This window comes from Cavia porcellus, unplaced genomic scaffold, assembly GCF_034190915.1.
Source record: "Cavia porcellus strain 051 isolate PalLab524CR breed Dunkin Hartley unplaced genomic scaffold, mCavPor4.1 scaffold_17, whole genome shotgun sequence".
NCBI lineage: Eukaryota > Metazoa > Chordata > Mammalia > Rodentia > Caviidae > Cavia > Cavia porcellus.
In genome coordinates this window covers 5,008,720-5,029,622 of record NW_026947500.1, presented here as the reverse complement: position 1 = coordinate 5,029,622, position 20,903 = coordinate 5,008,720, and the positions used below count along the sequence as shown (strand labels likewise).

General features: G+C 38.7%; 1 protein-coding gene across 5 annotated transcripts in view; it reads right to left on the bottom strand.

The window, feature by feature from the left end:
* Fndc3b (fibronectin type III domain containing 3B) overlaps positions 1-20,903 on the bottom strand; it is a 315,267-nt gene that overhangs the window by 171,184 nt on the left and 123,180 nt on the right. The window contains exon 1 of one of the 5 annotated variants that reach the window (XM_063227175.1): positions 9,223-9,879. The exons of the other annotated variants lie outside the window; for them this stretch is intronic. The gene's annotated coding sequence lies outside the window, so the exon portion shown is untranslated. Of the gene's footprint in view, positions 1-9,222; positions 9,880-20,903 lie in introns of those variants that run through there. 5 annotated transcript variants of the gene reach the window in all.

Sequence of the window (20,903 nt, the reverse complement as noted above, 5' to 3'; positions counted from 1 at the left end):
AGTATTTTGATTGAATGTTTATACATTTTTGTCCTTTCTGAAATAGCATCATAGTAGAAAGTAATTATGTTTCACAGATTGAAATCAATTCTGAATATCCTACCATGATGACTATAATTTACTCAGTTTAGGCAAGTTCACTGTTCTTAGGAAGCAAATATTAATGCTAAGAAAGATACTCATAGTTTCCTAATTATAGAAACATAGCAAATAAATTGTAAATGCTTTCCTTTCCACTGCAATGATTCATTTCTAAGGCCCTCCTTCCACTAGTAAGGAAAACACTAAGCCAGTGCAGAAACAACAATGAACAAAATAGAACTATATCACTGAGTCTGAACCAGTACAATGCAGTCTGCGATGCTGCAACAAAGTCAGGTACGTGGGGTGCAGTGAAGGAAGGAGGTGTGCTAAGGGCCTCACACTTTGAGCAGAGGGAAAAGCACTCCAGGAACAGAATGTAAAATAAGGCTGAAGGCAAAACATGCAGAGCGCCTGAAACCTTCGAGTTTGAGGAAACATCAGTCTCACCACTCTATATCTGAAAAGGCAAGAGAAACTTTTTTGCTGTAGAGGTGCATATAAACTTGGCTTTAAAATAAACCTGAGAGGTCAACACAGTGTGTATTCCTACAGCTGAATTCTAATCAATAGCATTTTAAAATACAGAGCTTAGTTAAACACACTGGTAACGTTACCAGTCTAAAACTCATCTAAGTTAGCTTAAGAGTTGCAAAAATAATGATGTGTTATATTTTTATGCAGTCACTGTTGTTTCTATTTTAACATGCTGAGAATAAATCTGTATGTGCGAGTCCAAGCAGTCCTCCAACAGTTACCTAGTGCCCAACTGCCAGGGCTCACCCTGGGTGATGCAGAGGTGAACACAAAACACAAAGGTCAGTCAAGGCCAATTAAATCTGTAAAACAATCATTTATTCTTTCACATGTTGCTACCCAATGAATAAGAGGTCAAATAATAGTTCTGCCTAGCAATTCCACTTATTTTTGAAAATGAATAAAATTTTTCTTAATAAAAGGACAAGATACTACTTTTTAAATACAAAACAGATTTAAAAAGAAATATTAAATTACAAACTCTTTGAGACAAGTGTTCACATTTGGAGTTGGCCCTTTCAATGAAGAAATGGGGGAAAGGAAGTCAGCCCAGGTTTTTGCTTCTTGCCATATCTATCTGTGATATATCTGGAGACAAAACAGCCCGTGATGTGCTTCTCGGGGACAAAGCAATGTGCATCACACCCCGCAATAATCACTTATCAAAAACAGTAACGGGGCAAAGATTTTTGTAATAGTTCCTTGCTTCCTAGCTACATTAAAAGGCTGGAGGATGGGGGAAGCACATTGTTGATGGCAATTTTGGAAATTCAAGCCCACTAACTGCAGGTTACTTAAACCACTCTGGCTGTTGATGGATGATACTGAAAGGCCACACCATGGAGTGGCTGTGATGAAGAAAAATAATCTACAGTGGCGGGGTGGGGGCAGGGGGGGTGTCACAAAAACTGCAGTAGGACAGGGCAGAAAAGAAAAACTGCTGAGATGGAAAAATCTTCAACCTCAATCTCTTTTCTCCATTTCATCTGTTAAAGACAAAAATGAAGACGGAGATGTGCTAAAGGAGGACCTTCAGAATACCCATTATTTTCTTCCCATTTGTTTATGGCATAGGATTTGTAAATAAGAGTAAAAACATCACAGTGCCAAGACAATAGAAACTAGAAATCTGGGGAAAAGGCAATTGTCTATCAAACCTTTCCAAAATGGTAAGGGCAGCCAGTGAGTCTGGGGGTAGAATTCTGTGAGGTCATTCCTGAATATTTCCTACAATAAATCTTTAATACTTAACCAAACTACTAACACAAATATTTTGAATACTTTTAGAAAGATGTCAGCACAATGCTCGAATCTCAAACCTGGAGTTTTTTACAAAATGTTATCATGAGAGTGAGAAGTAAAGTACTTGTAATCCCACATTTGGACATTGAAAAGAAACAGATTGCATTGTATGAAATCACTTACTTACTTTTTCCACTTTCCATAAACTAAAAAACAACGTAGACAGTTTCCTTAGGAGAAACAATCGCAGTGTTGAGGGAATGACAGACAGTCGTAAGAAAATTCTTACCTGACAATTCTGTAGGCTCCTTAATTTTTGAAAACCTTACTTCAGCTTTCATCTCTTTCTTCCTTTTCCAATCTCTCCCTTGTGCTGCTTATGAGGTCCATAAGCATCTTTTTATCGTTGTATTCTTTCTGCATTCTATTGCCTCATCTTTTTAACAACTTAGTAATAAAGAAAAATAGAACATACACTTCACAAAAATAGCAACTACACATTTACTTACTACAATGAATTGTTGACTCAAAGAAGGGAGAGAATCCACTTTCATGGAATGTAGTTATTTCTTTATAATGAAAAATTATAGTAAATACACCAAGTTATTTGTCTTTGTAAAGAGCTACATTACAAATGCAAAGTGCACAGGATGCATTGGTCCATTTTCTAACAAAAATAGTTAAATTTTCCTATAACTATGATAAGCATATTGTAAATAAAACTATATATCCTGAAAATACCAGGAAATTAAGTTGTGTTTATAAGCATTTGAAATCAAAATATCCCCTTTCAAACCACAATAAGAAATAGATTAATGCAGAAGAATTAAATCTTTAAACATTTACTAGCAGGGTAAATAAGTTCTATGGAAGAACTGAATACGTTTCCCTACATAAGAATGCTCTGGTTTTAAATGTTCTGGCTTATACAACAGATAATTTTTCAGCAATTAAGTCTTAGCAGGTAAGCCATTTTCCATGCCTATCTGGACTGGTTGTCTCCAATCAGTTCCCATGCTAACTGGGAACTTAATAGATACGATGAGAGAAATTGAGGGGCAGAAAGAGGTGAGGACATTTTTTTAATTCTACCTAAAAGGAAAAAAGAAGAAACCCTTTCTCCAACCTGTTAGAAAACAAAAGGCTGTGTGTCATGTGAAAGACATAATGAATCCAAGAGAAGCTAATAGGAAAGAAAAAGCAAAAAAACAAAAAACAAAAAACAAAAAACCAAAAACCCCAGTAGATGATGGTATTAAGCAGGTACTTCTGTGCCAGATCAGTGTTTGTAAACTGTTTTAGACAGGAAGTACAGCTTCTGGGGCTGGGGATTTAGCTCAGCGGCATAAGCGCCTGCCTTGCAAGCCGGCAGTCATGAGTTCGATCCCCGGTACCGATAAAAAGGAAAAAGACCAAAAAAAGAAAGTACAGCTTCTCAATAGGCACAAAGGAATGGCCTTGTCTCCCTTCTTGAAAAAAATCTGGATGCCAGCTTAATAGCCACAACATTCCTTCTTAAATGTTTCAAGTTTGAATCTTTGTTTATTCTTTGCTTTTGAATCTTAAATTTTTACTTCTGCAAATTAACAAAAGAAACACATGATCTCTGCAAACTCTTTCATGAAATTTTTTAATACGGTATTAGAGAAGAAGGGGGAAAAAAACTTCCATAAGAAAATTCCTCATAAAATTCTTGGCAATATAATTTGGGAAAAATTACACGTTAATGCTCCCAATTAAATGTTAACCGCTTAACTAACATCTACCTTCTGGCTGGTCACACCACCCTAGGAGATGCGCCATCAATTAGCCTTTTAAGTTTTCAGAGTGTCATGCTGTGCACAAGTAAAGTCATCATCATTTTAATTAAGATCTGAAACATTATAGGTCTTGGATGGATAAGGGGTACACTTTGGTTCATAGTCAGGGTCCTCCCCACCCGCTAACTAACTCTTATCTTTTCTCATACTATCTAATGTGGTTAGAATAGAACCAGTAATCATGATAGCTTCTTATACTTTTATAAGTTTTACCAGAAAGCGGTGCTCTCCATCCCTCTTCCCAGTATTTTCCCCACAGTATCACCTCCTCTGGTGTGTGTTCATTTGTTTAATTCTTTCTGGTCTGTCTGTTCTTTTGGCTGCTGTCTTCTCAGCACTTCCAATCATGTCTGGCATAGTCAGTGCTCATTTACTTGAGCTTACTAAAAGAACAGCACCAGAGATGGCAGAGCAGAGACTGAACACTTTAAGGTGCATGCAAGTCTCACATCTTTATACCTTTGCACTTATTGGACTGTAGGTGAACTATTTATATTTATTTACTTATATTTTAGAAATATTTTACTATACAAATATTTGCTTTATGACTCATTTCTATTCCTTTACTTATATTTACATATGCCTCCACTTCTTCCTTTGTATTTTAAGTAACAGCACTTATAACTCATCAGAAGCAGGTACCTGGCCCTGCACCTGGCATATTCAGGAATGAACAGAAGTTAGCTAACATCATTAATGGAAATCACCTTCCCAAAACTTCAGCATGAGAGAATAAGAAATCCCTAGTCTCAATATTATGGGTTAAAATCCTGGAAAGTCATCAGACATATTATTATGATGGATCTCTAGTCTTCAATCTCAGGCATGGAAGGGAGACCAAGGCAGAAGGAAGAAAACATTATAGGTCTTGGATGGATAAGGGGTACACTTTAGTTCATAGTCAGGGTCCTCCCCACCCGCTAACTAACTCTTACCTTCTCTCTCCTGCGGTCTAAACTTTTGAATTCAATCACACTTCAAAGAGTTACATACTCAAGAATAACAAAGACCTGTAAACTGCTACCTAAGACTACCAAAATTGGCTAAGTGAAAACATGAAATGTCACCAAAGGATAATGACAAAACATGGATTGTGTTTTCTTACAAAGCAAAAAAGCAGTAGGGCCAGAAAGCAACTTAATAACCACCACCAAAGTAGGTTAACAATGAAACACATGCGGCCAAAGTGTGTTCACAAACACTATCTCTACCTCTCGCAACCATACTGTATGTGTAAGTAAAGTCAACCACTTTAACCACACAGAGCATAAGAAAAATAAAACTCAGAGTGCTTTCAAATATTTATAAAGTTGAAGAGAAATTAAGAGATTTTAGTACACGGTAAATACGTATGTGTAGAAGTTAAACTGAGAGCAAGAGAGAAATTTGATTTCCTATTTTACTGGAAATTATAAATTACAAGATATATGACAAATTTTGTTTTTAAATAAAAGTTAAGAGTGATCAGACAGAAATTCTAGTTCACTAATCAGAAAGTCTCACTTCTTAAAAAAGCACAAAGTACAAATATGACCTGGATCTGCCCATACAAATTCTAAGGAGCAGCCACCCAGGGGCATCTGATTTCTTATTTTTAGAACCTTCATGTCATGAAAGTGAAAGCAATCTTAAGAGATTCTTTTTTTTTCTTGTTGTATCTTGCTGTGACTTGCCTAACAGACAACACAATCAGGTTTCTGTGATTTCTCTGCTGCTAGTGTGGCAAAAAAAAAGTGAGGTTTTGGAGCTGAAATCTTTGTGTAACACTCACTCCTTTGTATGCCTTTTGGAAACTAATAAAACAGTATCTCTATTTTTCATTTACACACCTTAAATTCATTATATCCTGACATAAGCTCAAATACAGCCTACTGTAAGAAAGCTGAAAATTGACTATATATCACATTTTCTGTTGGCATGAGAAACAGGAATGATCTCATCAAAGTGGGGAAACTTCTTAATTCCACACTGGAATCCCCTGCCCTTAGCAAGGTCTCAGAGTCTGTACTTGGCTAAAGATGCTGAGCATTGTACTACACCAAACACAAATTACATCCTGATGGCTCACCTTGCAAATGCTTCCAGCACAGGGTCCCTAGCACAGCCCTGCTGGGGTAGCACCCGGGAAGGCAGGCCACAAAATCCAAGGTCTAGTCTAGCCATCCACTCTCACGTAACAGGGGGCACTGAGGAAGCTCTCAGTCTAAGGAAGGTCACGTAGTGTCCATCCAGCAGATGAGACCCACCACACCGCCTAGACTGCTGGCCAGGCCGAGTCAGCTTCCACCCTCAGCTCTCCAGCTGCTGATGTGAAAAGATCACAGCAGCCACCAACCTGACTCATCCTTCTTCCTGCCCTGTTTCCTGTCTTTCCTGAAACCAACCGTGCCAGCTCCCTGAATTACTTTACTCCACAAAAAGCAGCTGTCACTTTATGCTTTCAGTCATGGAAAGGAAGAACCTCTCCAAAACTACTTTGCCAATGTTGGTCGGACAATGAAAGTCACCCTCCTAAGTGCAAAAACAACTCTATGCTGATTCCCTGGAGTACTAGGCACTGCTACTAAGAAGGAAACACACATTATCCTACTACTGGGTGTGGAATCCTGAGATATTTTAAAGCTCAAAAGGCCAAGTTAGGCATGGTGGCACATTCCTGTAATCTCAGCATTTGGAAGGCAGAAGCAGGACTGCAGTGAGTTCAAGGTCAATCTGGGCTACAAAGTAAGTTCAAGGCCTAGCTGAACTACATAGCAAGATTCTGCCTTTAAAAAAAAAAATTCTCAATAAACTCCAAAAGCCACTTTCTGTTACTCGTAGGTCAAATAAAGGAAAAAAGAATAATATACAACCTTAGTTGATTAAACATTCTGGGAAATCACTCTGAGGATACCCAAGGAAATCCACCAACTAAGAGAGCAGCATTTGTTCTTCCACTCAAGACCTCAACATTGACCCTCTTTCTCACCCTAAGGGAGGAAGGGCAGGCACTGACAGGCTCTCTTCAAAAAAGATGTGGTTATTCTCCAACTGACCACAGAAAGACAATCCTAATGGCATGCTTTTGAAAAGAACAAATGAAGCCAGGTATGGTGGCACATGACTGTAATCTTAGCACTTGGGACATTATGTAGGTGAATTGCCATGAATCTGACTGAGGTCAATCTGAGCTACACAGTGAATTCAAGACCAGCCTAAACTACATAGTGAGACTCTGTCTCAAGAAACCAAAAAAACCCAAAATTAATACATCTGCTTAGAATACCTATAGCATTTCAAATCTTCCAGGATTTATTCAGGAAGAGATTCAAAATCAATTAGCGAGTATCTTTGTTAAGAAAACCAGCTTCACTTATGTAAAAGAAGAAAGGTCACTTTTATATATAAATGAATTTTACAACTGTATTTTTCCTTGACCTGACCCATATCTTTCTAATGCTGCCTGATTATGCAGCATCCAAGGAGACTGAAATGGTATCTCCAAGATCCCTCTCAACTATGATCCAATGAATCTGAGTCATGCCAACTTTATAACTGAATCCAGAAATTCAGGCATATTTTGTATACAATTACCCTACAGGTTCCCAAGTTACCGCTTAGTCTGGCCATGTGTCTCTTTTATAGTACAAATACATTCCCACGCCTAGGAACAAACCTTTCAGATAGCTTTGACCTCTTCCAACCCCTCTTATTGCCACCAACTGCCAAAATCTGTCTGTACTGCCTTCTCAGATTTATTCCTTTTTCCCCATTCCCCCAGCAACTAACAGAGCTTTGTATATAGTAAGGATGAAAATATTTGTTACATGAGTGAATAAGCTACATAATTACAATTTATTCTCAGAAGTTTTATTTATATACACACACCCACACAAATACAACAGGGGTGCTGTCCTCAGTGAGTCATGGATTGTACCTAAAGACTACAGTATAAACTTAACAGGCAAGTCACTCAGGTTTTCAAACTGTCCTGAGCCCAAACATCACTCAGAAACATACTGAAGCACAGACTCTGCAGCCTTATTCCAGAGCCTCAGCCTCAACAGGTCTGCCATGAGCCCAGGATTCTGCATTCTCTAAGCACCTGAAAACCACCATCCACATCTGACACGGCCTTTGTCCAGCCAGAAGGTCAACAGAAACAGGATGACAGTCAAAAGACAACACTGCCTCCTAAACCCACTGCTCCTTTGTATTTCTAAGGAAGACATGCTAACTCTGCCTGACAGCAACCAAAATATGTCAATGTGAAGAGAAGGGAAAAGTATTTCCACCTATGACCAAGCCGGGATGGGGCGTGCCTGCATCACTACAAATCTGTAAGTGATGACTACAGAATATCAAACCCAAAAGGTCATTCAGCCACGGCCTGCACTGGATAAAGAAACTAAAGCCCTAGGAGTATGATTTCCTATCTACCCTCCCACAGCTTGGGAGTGTGTGTGTGGCGTAGGCAGAGTGAAAGGAGGGATGGCACAAGACCCAAGTGCCCACTTCATGCCATCTACCCCGCGTACGAAACCAATGCTTGGCTTTTAATACAGATACTCTAATGATTGTAATTTCTATACCTTTCATTTGAATCATTAAAAAAAAAACACCTTGTACTAACTCTTTCAGAATAGCAAACTATAGAGGAAGTCTTTTCAAACCCATGCACTTAAAATGATTTTCTGGTCTATATGGTATTAACATTTAATTACACATCAGAAATAGGAAAACCTGTTACTCATAGTTTTGTGTGAAGGAAGTCTCAGAATATGACATCGGCTTTTACCCATAAAGTATCTATGTTTCTTGTAATTTTTCTGAACATGGCACTTCAACTATCACTTGTATTTTCCTCCCTTTTACATCACTCTTTCCAGATATCTTTGGTTCCAAGATATAATAAAATCTTAAGAATGTGTGATCATGGGATGCCCTGGCTCCCTGGATATGCACATGTATCGAGCTTTGTATGCTTCCCACCCATCTTTCCCCTCCTATTCCCTGCAAACTTTAAACAAGCTCCTTAATTTCCAAGTCTGAGTCTTATCATCTGTAAAGAAAATGTATATGAGTGTTGATAGGAAAAGTGTGCGGGCAATTTTAAGTAACATCTGTGATCTTCACTTTCTATTCTCAGTCAATATAACCTCTTGGGTGACAGAGCAGCCAGCTCCTGACAAAAGTCTTCCAGGTCTTAAACCCACAAAGCAATCTATCGTGCCCAGCAGTGTCAGTCTGTCTGACATGCCTGAAGGTCTCAGCACCCTGACCACACTAGCCTGCTGCTGCCACAGCTGTACCCTCTTCCCCTTTCCAGCTTCACCCCTTACTGCCCAGGACCAACAGCACTCAGCACTCAGCAATCCAGAGCTGATGAAGGCTAGATTGGGGGCTTTTGACCCTACAGACTGGAGTTCAGCTTCTTCTCCTGTGACCCATTAAATGGTTGGTTTTAGGCAAGTCTTCAAATCTTTCTGACCCTCAGAAAATGAGGGTGTCTTAAGTCACTTTTTACTCGTCGCTGAAAGGAAAGGAAAGGTTTACTTCTTACAGTTTCTGGAGGTTTCACTCCACACTCATTGGCTCCCAGGCAGGCGGGCATGGATGGGCCACTGTTCATGGCAGCTGCAAACAGCAAGCAGGAACCAGCAAAGAGCAAGACACACCTTCTTCCTGCCTTACATCACATCCTGGCTCCACCCCTTTGTGGGTGGAGCACTAACACCATCAATCCAAGCACTAGACAATAAACCAATCACAAGTACACAATGCAAACTCATGAGGCCTGGGGGACACAGACATAAACCATGACAGAGGGTGCTAAGAATCAAAGCTTCTTTAGGATTATCTGGAATATTTTATCAAATAAAAAAATTAAACATAACATATTATAAACTTTATGAGACTTTCACCTGTATAACAAAACAGAATGGATGCTTAGTGCCCACATCTGTCTGAGTTTCCACACAGTCTCCTGATAGCCAAAAGAAAGTTTCACAACTTCAAACTTCAAAAGACTATAACTGTTAGTCTAAGTAACTCCAGTAGGAATACCTAGAGTCTCTGTTAAAATACAGATTTTCCAATTATCAAAAAGAAGAAAGAAAAATCCCAAATTCAACTAGGAATGAAAACTGTGAAATCCTGTGGAAATCCAGAAGATCATTAATATGTACCTCAAGAATCTTAACCTAAGGTCAGAGGTTTAGCTCAGTGGTACAAACGCCTGCCTAATAAGTGCAAGGTCATGAATTCAATCCCCAGTACCAAAAAAAGAATCAGTAGTCTAATAAAATGGAAATGGCCAGATTTCTAGTTACATATACACTACATATACATATACACAGATGAAATGGCCAGATTTCTAGTTACATAGACACTACCAAAACTAAATCAAGAAGACATAAATATTCTAAATAACTCAGTATCAGTCAAGGAAATTGAAAAATGTAATTAAAAACCTACCAACAAGAAAAGTCCAGGCCCTAATGGATTCACTGCTGAATTCTATGAGAAATTTAGAGAATATCTATTGCCACTAAAGCTCAACCTCTTTAATGAAATTGAAAGAGAAGCAATACTTCCAAAATCACTCCTGGAAGCAAGCATTACACTGATATCCAAAATCAGAGAAAGATCCAATCAAAAAAGAAAAACCATAGGCCATGCTCCCTAATGAACACAGATGCAATAATCCTTAGTAAGATACTGGCAAGCAGAATGCTGCAAATCATCAAGAAAATTATACACCATAATCAAGTAGGATTCATCCCAGGGATGTATTCAGTATATGTAAATATACGAATACATATCTCAGGGATAGTTCAATATATGCAAATCAATAAATGTAATATACCACATTAACAGAGCCAAAGACAAAAACCACATCATCATCTCAATATATGCAGAAAAAGCATCTGACAAATTTCAGTGCCCATTCATGATAAAAACCCTACAGAAAATAGAAATAGTCTTTATCTCAATCCAGTAAAAGCCATTTATGACAAATCAACACCTAGCTTTCACTTTAAAATCAGGAGCAAGACAAGAATGTCCACTATTACCACTCCTATTCAATACACTTCTAGAAATGTTAGCCAAAGCAATTAGACAAGAGAAAGAAATTAAAGGAATAAAGATAGGAAAGGAAAAAGTTAAATTATTGTTATTTGCAGATGACATGATACTCTACAGAGAAGATCCAAAAACTCTATTAAAAGGTTTGTAGATTTAATAACCAATTTTAATAGTGTAGCTGAATACAAAGTCAACATCAAAAAATCAATAGCTTCCCTGTACACAACAAATTTATTGAGACAGAAATTTCAGAAACCATATCCTTTACAATAGCATCCAAAAAATAAAATAAAATACATAGGAAACAATCTAACAAAGTGAAAGATCTGTATGTTGAAAATTATAGTACTCTAAAATAGAAGACGGAAGAGGAAATTAGAAAATGAAAGACAACCCTTCTCATGGATAGGAATAATCAACATAACGGTCATATTCCCAAAACTGTTACACAGATTTAAGGAAATCCTGACTAAAATACCATTAGCATACCTCACACAACTAGAGGAAATTCTTTCAGAAACAGAAGAGATCTAGAATAGCAAAAGCAATACTGGATAACAAAGGTAAAGCACAGAGCACCACAATCCCTGACTTGAAATTATACTACAAAAGTACTGTGATAAAATCAGCACAGCACTGGCAAAAACAACAGCCCTGAGGCTCAGTGGAACAAATCAAAAGATGTAGAAACAATTCCAAGCACACTCAGTCACCTTATCTTTGAAGGAGTCAAATATGTGCACTAGAAGAAAGGTAGCCTCTTTAATAAATGGTGCTGGGAAAACTGGCTTTCCATGGGTCAAAGACCAAAACTAGACCCATATCTATCACCATGCACTAAAGTCAAAATGGATCAAAGATCTAAATATTAAAACAGAAGCACTAAATCTACTAGAAGAGAAAGTAGGTAGAAATCTTGAAGACATAGAAATAGGCGAAGAGTTCATAAACAAAATCCAAACCACATAGGAAATAATTCAAAAAATCAACCACTAGGATCTCATCTTATTAAAAAACTTTTGCACATCAAAAGAAATCACCAACAGAGTGAAAAGACAATACACAGAGTGGGAAAAAATTTAGGACTTGTCCCTGAGACAAAGGACTTATATTTAGAACATATAAAGAATTGAAAAAAAAATCAGACCCCTCAAATTCAAAGATACAGTCCAAAAATGGTCATCTGAGATGAGTAACACTTTCCAGATTTAGAAATACAAATGGCAAACAAATATAAAAAAAGTTCAATATCATTGGTCATTTAAGAGATGCAAATTAAAACAATACTGAGATTCCATCTCACTCCTGATAGAATGGCTGTCATCAAGAAATCAACCAATAACAAACGCTGGAGAGGCTTGGGGGGAAAAGGAACTGTTCTGCACTGCTGGTGGGAGTGTAGACTGGTGCAACCACTGTGGAAATCAATACAGAGATTCCTCAAAAAGCCAGCATTATAAGTTCCATTTCACCTTTTGGGTCTCTTCCCAGAAGAATTAAAAACATCATACCACAGCAATGTATATGCACCCATGTTTGCAGCAGCAAAATTTGTAATAGAACAATTTGGGAAACAACCCAAATTTCTACCAACCGAGGAATGCATAAAAAAGATGGTTTTTTTTTAATGCAATGAAATACTACTCAGCCACAAAGAAGGATAAGCTTGAGATTTTCACAGGTAAATGGATGCAATTTGAGGCCATACTTATAACTGAAATAAATCATACTCACTTGTATAAACATTGCATCATTTTCATGATGTAAGAAACTGAAAGACTGAATAAGGTCTAAAATATACAATAGATACTATGAGATGGGAAGAAACTGTTGAAAGGGAAAAAAGAACTAGAAAGGGGGAGAGGTGAAAGGATGGGAGGGAAAAAGGGAGAAAAAAAGGTAAGTCAGTTTTATATTAGTGTCTCTGAGCCACACAGAGTTTCTGACACTAACAATAACAAAAACACCTTATGAGTCCAAAGAATAATCTCTGATATCTAATGGAGGTTAAACCCCTTAACCTCCTAGTTTATTGCAAGGGAAGGTTTATATGAATACAGACTGGAAAACTTTTTTGTGTGTGCCAGGGATAGAACTCACAATCTCACGCTTGTGGGCAGGCGCTTATGTCACTGAGCTAAGTCTCTGGCCCCGGAAAACATCTGCATGCCCATATCCTATATCTGAATAACCACTTTAAACATAACAATATGCAATCTATTAACTGCTGTTATTTTCCTATTGTTTTATTTCCTATTGTTTTACCTTTTTTTTCTAAAAAAATGAAAAATAAAATATTTTCTCAAGTAATAGTCTTCACAGAGATTTGGATTCTATATGTTTATTAGGCCAAGGAATGTAAATACGTACAATAACTACAGGCCACTGAAAAAAGTAACAGGAGACCAGTCTTAATAAATTCTGAGCCACACGCAGTTTCTGATGAACTCGTGGTCCCTCTAGTACTCTCCAACTGCAAGGTCCTCTCATTATCTCATTTGACTATTGTCATCCTGGGAAGAACTCTAAAAGGATTTTCCAAATCTTCTCTAATTCTTAGCCCCTCTTCATTCTCCTCACGAAATAAACCTGTAGCCGTACCAGGAAGTTTTCTAACCCAACTCAGGGACTTTTTATTTGGCTTCTATTTCAAAACAACTAACAATAATAAAAACACCTTATGAATCCAAAGAATCATCTCAGATATTCCATGGATGTTAAACCTCTTAAAGTATCAAAAATTCAGATAGACTCTCACCGAAGGCCACCAAGCACTCAGAATCCTGTGTCCACTCTGTAACAGTCTGCCAGTCTTGTTACTACTATACCTGCTATTGCTATATACTTCCTTGACATTTGTTGGTTTTAATCTCATTTGGTTTGAAAAACCAAAAGCCTTACAGCTACAAATAAACTAAGCAACACCAAGATCTAGTGAGGGAATGAAAAACTTTTCTATAATTCCAATGCACACAGGCTTCAGTGCTGGTTTATTTGAACTCCCACTGACTAATCAAAAGCCTTTTCAACCAACTGCATGACTTAAGACTGATTCATGAATAGAACACAGGATTGTGTGTTACTCTAAGCAATATTTTAGCCAAATGGAGCCTGAATACCTATGCTAAGCTTTCATCTGATGAACAAAAAAAATTATTTTTGGCAGTACTCAGGACTGCACCAAGGACTCACATAAGCTGAGCAAGTGTTGTATCGTGGAAATACATCCCCAGGCCTTTTAATTTCATTTTCAGACAAACCAGCTAAATTGCTCAAGTGAGCCTCAAACTTAAAATCCCCCTGCCTCAGTCTCCCAAGTAGATGAATTATATACGACAGCTACCATGCCCGTAAGAAAATTTATACTCTATGTTGGCACTTAATATTCACAAAAGGAATAAAAGTTGATTTATAAAAACCTTTATTGACAGTTTTCTATCTGGTGCAGGTGAGTTTTCATTTCCACCCTGCAAGGCAGTACACATGAAATGTACCAGGCTGTTTTCACATCTCTAACTCTGGCGCCCTCCACAGGAAAAGTAACTTTTTTTTTAGTAATTCTTCACTGACATTACATCTACATGATAAAACCAACTCACTTAAGACTGTAACTGTGTTTATGTTGGTTTTGGATTTAGGATTCCTGTAAAGGTTGTTCTTTGGATATATTTAAACCTCTTCAGCAATACAGCCTAGCTCAAATTCATTCTACCATCTCCCACAGTGCTCAAAACAGGAAAACAAAACAACAACAACAACAAAAACTCGATAAAATACTTGGTAAGAGTAGAGCCACTGGATATTCTTGTAACTTATAGCTACAACTCCAGGCTTCATCTCCCCGTTTTCTCAGACATACCATACTCTTCCTGGTCCCTGTATAATTACTTGCCTTCTGCAATGGGAAGGAGAAATGCTCCGAGTTGAAAACAAACAAGGAAACAGGAATAAAGAGAATACTCAAGCATTTAGCCTCTCCCACCCACACACCACGGAAAGCCTACAAAATCCTGAGTGAACCATTCATAAGAAGTGCCTTGAAGTATTTCAGAGACCACTTTGGGCTCAGTCTCCACTCCTACATCTAACGGCCCAACAAACAGCAGACACCATCTTTCACAGAGTTTTCCCCGACAGCCTGCTAGCTTGTTCACTCCCAACCTCAAACAACTGAGAAAGAGCAGCAGTGTGAGCCGAGAACCTGGGGGTATCATGTAAATCAAGGGAACACAGCAGAAAAAGCAAAGCAGCAGAGCCCCGGTAAGGAAGCAAAAATGAAAATGAGAAGAGCAGCTGAGTCCTGAGCAGGCAGAGCCAGACCGGAAGTCAGGCCGCGGGACCAGAGACAGCCAATAGGAAAGGCGGGGGGAGGTACCGAAGGCCACGGAGAATCAGCAATTTGGCTAAAGTATGTATGCATAATTGGGAATTAACTGTGTACGCAAAAGACTTCACCTCATTTACCACAGCAGCTAGATAACCACCATGTTAAATTAAATAAGAGGCTGTTCACCCCCAACCCAACCAAGGCCATTTGTCTTCACACTCTACAGATAAGCGGAAATTTCACCACCCCTTTGCCTTCTCAATCTGTTTAAGGCTTCTTTTGTTTGTTTGTTTGTTTGTTTGTTTGTTTGTTTGTCTTTTTTTGTCTGGAAGAGTCCAATTCCACTTCTTAAGATTGTAGTTTACATAGGACTACATTAATCCAGATGCTCTTTCTAAAAGTCCTTCAAATTCACAGACTCCAAATATTAACATAAAGACAAGCAGGAACCAGCTGTTGCAATTAACAATTTTTTTAAAATTTTCTCTTCTGTTCACTTAAAAATACCAGAAGAAATTTTTAAACTGGATGAGACTGTGATTCAAATTTGGAAGTTTTAAATACATGGGTTTCATGTTTTTCAGGCTAAAAATAATAGTCTGAATGTTAGAATTCATGTTATATAAATAGGCTTCAATTCACAAGACTCAGCTAAGTGGGGGTCTCAGCATGCAGTAGAAAGCATGGGATCTTTGAGCTCAGAAGCATAAGTGTGCCTTGCAAGTGCGTGGTCATGAGTTCGATCCCCATACCGATTTAAAAAAAAACAAAAAAACCCCACAAAGCATGCAGAAACTAAACTATTTCTGGAGTAAGGTTTAGTATGTGGCAACTTCTGATCAATGAGACCTTTACAACAGAGAGCAAGAGCAATCTTTCACAATTACGCTTGAATGCATTCAATCATAACTGGGTGAATAATGACTGTGCTCTGTGGTCAGGGAGAATGGGGTCATTCTGCACCTAGAGGTGTGAAAGTGGCACAGTGCTCACAGCCCCCACCCACGAAGCAGCCACATTCCTCCAGTCTGAGGAGGTGCCAAAGAGTTCAGAAACATTCCCCCCAATGGGCATCTTTCACTGCACCCATGAATGGACTCTCAGTTCACGGATGGACTCAAGAGTTTTCCCTGCAAATAACACATTCCTGAGACATGCTGTATCAACACTGAATGAGTTTCACTGGCAGCTCCTACTAGTCCCGTTTCAGCACTCCTGCAACAGCAACAGCCTTCTATTCCTAGCAAATCAGGAGGCTTTAAACATTTCCAACATGATTCATACAGTAGCTCAAAAATTACACATTGTTTTCTCTTAAAAGCAGTGAGTACAAAAAACCCACCAGAAAGCTCATGTCCTATTGTTTATTTCTCTTATTATAGAATTCTCCATGTAGGTGTTGAGTAACCTTGTTTTTCTTTTCAGATAGTTATGGTCAGATTTAGGGCTCTCCAAAATAATCTGAGCTACATAGCTTAGGAGCATCTCCAAAAGAAGAAACAGATAATCGAATGTCAAGCAGAAAAGGTAATCTTATAAATTCTCTTGTGATTTACTTTCTAGTAACAGATTCATAATATTCCTTCTTTGTTTTACTTTATTTCTACCACTACATAATAATTCCAATTTCTTTTTCTCTAATTTCTTGAAAAAGAGAAAGGAAAATTCTCTTAAGAAATTCCTTAGGAAAAGTTTTCTATAAATCATTTTATATCATTTAAATCTTATTATTTTCTCAAACTAATGTTAAGAACCCTTCGGTGCCCATATTATACGGATAAAAAGCAACAGGTTAAATTAAAAATAGCTATCGTAAGAGAACCGAACAGACCGTTAGAGCTTCATTGCTTACTTTATTTGGACTTGCACTGAAGAATTTTAAATATCAAAGGAAAAGAAAAAGTCCTTTATATTTAAATTGTACCTATTTGTTAAAACCATTTGTAGAACAAGTAAAAAATACATGATTTGAGTGATATAAAATGATACTGGAACATTATAACCATACAGTATATTTGAGCCTGTATTTATATTGAATTATTTCACATATAACGTTTAAAAGACTCTAGGAATTCCCTCAACAAGGTTTTAGAAATGTATTTCTGCTGTGTTCCTACAGAGATATCTCCTCAAAACCAGCTCTGCCTCATGTCTACCCCAGGATCAATCAAGAATATTTCTTTCCCAAAAAATAAACTGCTTTGGGACAAAAAAAAAAAAAAATCTTTGAATTGTCCTTCAGATTTGAAATTGAGATCTATGCAATTTTGGTTGAATATACTTTACAAAGTATAAAATTTTCCATGGACAACAAAAAGAAAATAGCTATTTTGCGAGATGAAAAGTTTAGCAATCATTTACCCACTAATAGCAGTGAGAACTGCTAAATGATTTAGATGCTTAGGTGTCTGAAGGCTGATAGCAGACCACATGTTTGTAAGCACACAATGTTTTCCTTTTATGAGCTACAAAGGGTGAGCAATGGAATTACTGGTCAGGCACAAACACTATTTTAAAATAATACTTAAATGTTAAATGTTTCTAATCAACCAGAACACACCTATTTTGCTATCGATACACCTACTTTCCCCACACACCCACCGCTCAAATGCTGGCTTCCATTTACACTCCCAGACAGTAGTGCTAAAGTGCAGGGCAGACATGGGTAAAACCACTGTTCACATCTGCTGTTTACAGGGGAAACCCCACGATGGGATTTTTTTTTAATTTCAAAGTGCTTTCATTAGTAATGTATACAGCTGTTTTCTATTGCCTAATAATCAGAACTGCAAAGCTCATGCATGCTGACTCCAGGCATAACTATGCCAAGCTGCTTGTGCTCAGCTGTAAGGGGCTGGAATTCTGAGTGTCAGGGGAGATACCCTGTACTTTCAAAAAAAGTTAATACAGCTGTTTTCCTTTCAGGAGTGCCAAAAGAGTGCTATTCCTCCCTATAAACCTCCCCTAACCCCTTCTCCACCAACAGTGTTCCCTGCTCATGGATGCGAGGAGTATTAGGAAGACATCCCACTGTTTAACAAAAATAATAAGAAAAAAATGCAGGGCACCGCAGTTTTTAGTAGCAATGTGTGGCACATCTACAACCACCACCAAAAAAGAAAAAAAAAAGGAAAACTGGCTGTTAAATGAGAACGGTGAGTACTTGACTGTAAGTGCTATGAAGTGGCAGCTAACGACCTGAGAGAAGATGAACATGTGCTTCTGAACCAGGTGTTCTTAGTCACATCAGCACATTCTAAGCGTGTCTTAATGTAATTATGTGAAATGTTTATGTGCTTGCCTGGCATGTTGCTTTAGTTTTCTTAGTGAAGGAGCAATGTCACTTTGAAATAATGAACACAGGAGAGCCTCAGTTCTCCACTTCTGAGGACATCTCCCCTCAGCTTGGTTTACCACCTTTTTTAGGGTCACACAGACCCACACAGAAGGTCTTTGTGTAGAGGTCTCCAGCATGTATCTTCCTGCAGCCACTGGGGAAGTCCTCCAAGGAGGCCCTTTCTTCTCTCACTACAAACGAAGGTTTTATCTTACAGCAAACAGAGAAGACATTTAACATTAGAGCAATACCAAAGCAGGAATACCATAAAAGTGGCTCAAAGATTTGCATAATGGAATTCTATTGTCTTCAATTTCACACTAGCTATGAGAGAGACAGAGACAGAGAGATAGAGAGAGAGAGATAGTAACATGAAGGGCATGTGTCATTACCTGGAGTGACATGTATAGAACACATGCACCTGAGCTCTGGGCAGGCTTACCTAGACAGTTCCAAGTAAAAGCAGAAACTGTACACTACTATTCCTTTATAGTATTTGTGGTTTGCTTCCGTCATCCCCTTCACCAAGCCTGGAACAGGTATGAAGGATACAAATCGTACAAAGCTCTCCATTCCTCTCTCCCCAAGAGTTTAGAGAAGCCTAGCGACACAGACTGGGAGCAACCACAGCAATTAAGAAATGATTTCTTTGCAGGCAGTGAACTACAGTTTGGCTCAGCCTCTCCAATGTACAGCTCCACGCTCTGCTCTGACCCCCTGAAGGCTGCTGTTCTACAGGGCACCCTGCTTTGTCCATTTAAATCAGCAAGTTAAGAGAAGAGGGAAAACACACAATCTGCCCACACCTCAAACAGTTCCCAATCAACTACAAGAGGAAAGAGGCACCACAGGTCCTTGAAGGGGAAAAGATGCAGAAATCTTTATAAACTTACGGAAATAATTTTCCCCTATGGGCCAGCATTTCGATATTAGTCAGGGGATGGGCAGGGGAGAACTCGGGTAACGCTTTTTAATGTGTCATTTAAATAACACATATAATAAAATTTAAACAAAAACACTTAGATTTGAATGTTGGACATTCTGCTGCAAGGGAGGTAAATAGAAAACACTGGTATGCAGCCAGTTCCATGTTAAACAGCAAGGGACACTGGCTCAAACGATGTGTTGGAGTCTGAGCGGCTTTTAGGTTCCCTGTTTTTTGGTTTTTTTTGTTTTTTTTTTTTTTTCTTTTTCATTTTTATCGACACCAGGGATCGAATTCACGACTGCCTGCTTACAAGGCAGGCGCTTATGCCGCTGAGCTAAATCCCCAGGCCCTAGGTTCCCTGTCTTATTTCTGTTATTCCTGTTGTTTTTCTGACTGGTGTGTGTGTGTGTGTGTGTGTGTGTGTGTGTGTGTGTGTGTGTGTGTGTGTGTCTGTGTGTGTGTGTGTGTGTGTGTGTGTGTGTGTGTGTGTGTGTGTGTGTGTCTGTGTGTGTGTGCTCAGAGCTTTGCCCATGCCAGGCAAGCACAGAGCTACACCCTCAGTCCCGGTTCCCTCAGTTTCTGAAAGTCTTATTTTAAGTTTAATAAGCCAATAATTTTCCTTCTTTGTGGTAAGAAAAAGCATGTGAAGATACTACCAGAGAATTTTTACAAAGTGTAACTGCATTAAAGAAGCTCATTAGTTTTCAGACTGGGAAACAGTAAGTCATGCAGCAGAAGCCAATGGACGGGAGCCACCTATCCAGCCCCTGCGCGGCTTTCCTCCTCCAGGGGTAGGTGGCAGGCTTCCCCAGGAGATGGCTCAAAACAGCCCCCTCTGCGCAACAGTGGGTGTCATGCAGTCGGTCCCTGGAGAGCTCTGCTGGCTGCGTGGCCTTCTGAATGCAATGGGTTTTACTTATTTGCCACTGGCTGAGTAGCCAGGAAATTTATGACTCATCTCCACTGTTCTCAATGTTGTTCTCCCATAAAGTCACCCAATCTCTGCAGTAAACAAAACTGGCCTGATTAAAAACATCCCATTAGAAAGCATTTAACCCCTGCCTTTAACATCTAGGGACTGTTTTCCTCTCCCTCCACACCCAAATGCATGAGCTGGGTTAGTTCTGCAAGCAGGCCTCACTGTCAGCACAGACCACTCTCACACAACATTATACAACATTCCAGATCCCTGCTTAGCCCACCCCTCCGTGACCCCCCCCCCAATACCTATGGTATATGTGGCAGCATCTACATGATGCTGCACGTGCTGTGAGTGTTCTGTGTAGCTTGGGACAGGAACAACTGAGTTAGGCTCCCTGGTAAGAAATCCTCAGCATCAGTGGTGAACCCTGAGGTGTCAGTCAAGAAAATATAACTACAAAAGCAAACTGTTTCAACGAGACAGAAGAAGAAACTTGAGCCACCTAGCTTGGACATTCAAGGGTAAAGTCGCATTTACAAATGGGCTTAAGTTATGAAATGCTCTGTTATTGATTATAAATACAAACTACAACCAGGTGACCAGAACTCAGTCAAAGGTCTGATTTTTGTCTCAAAAGCAGC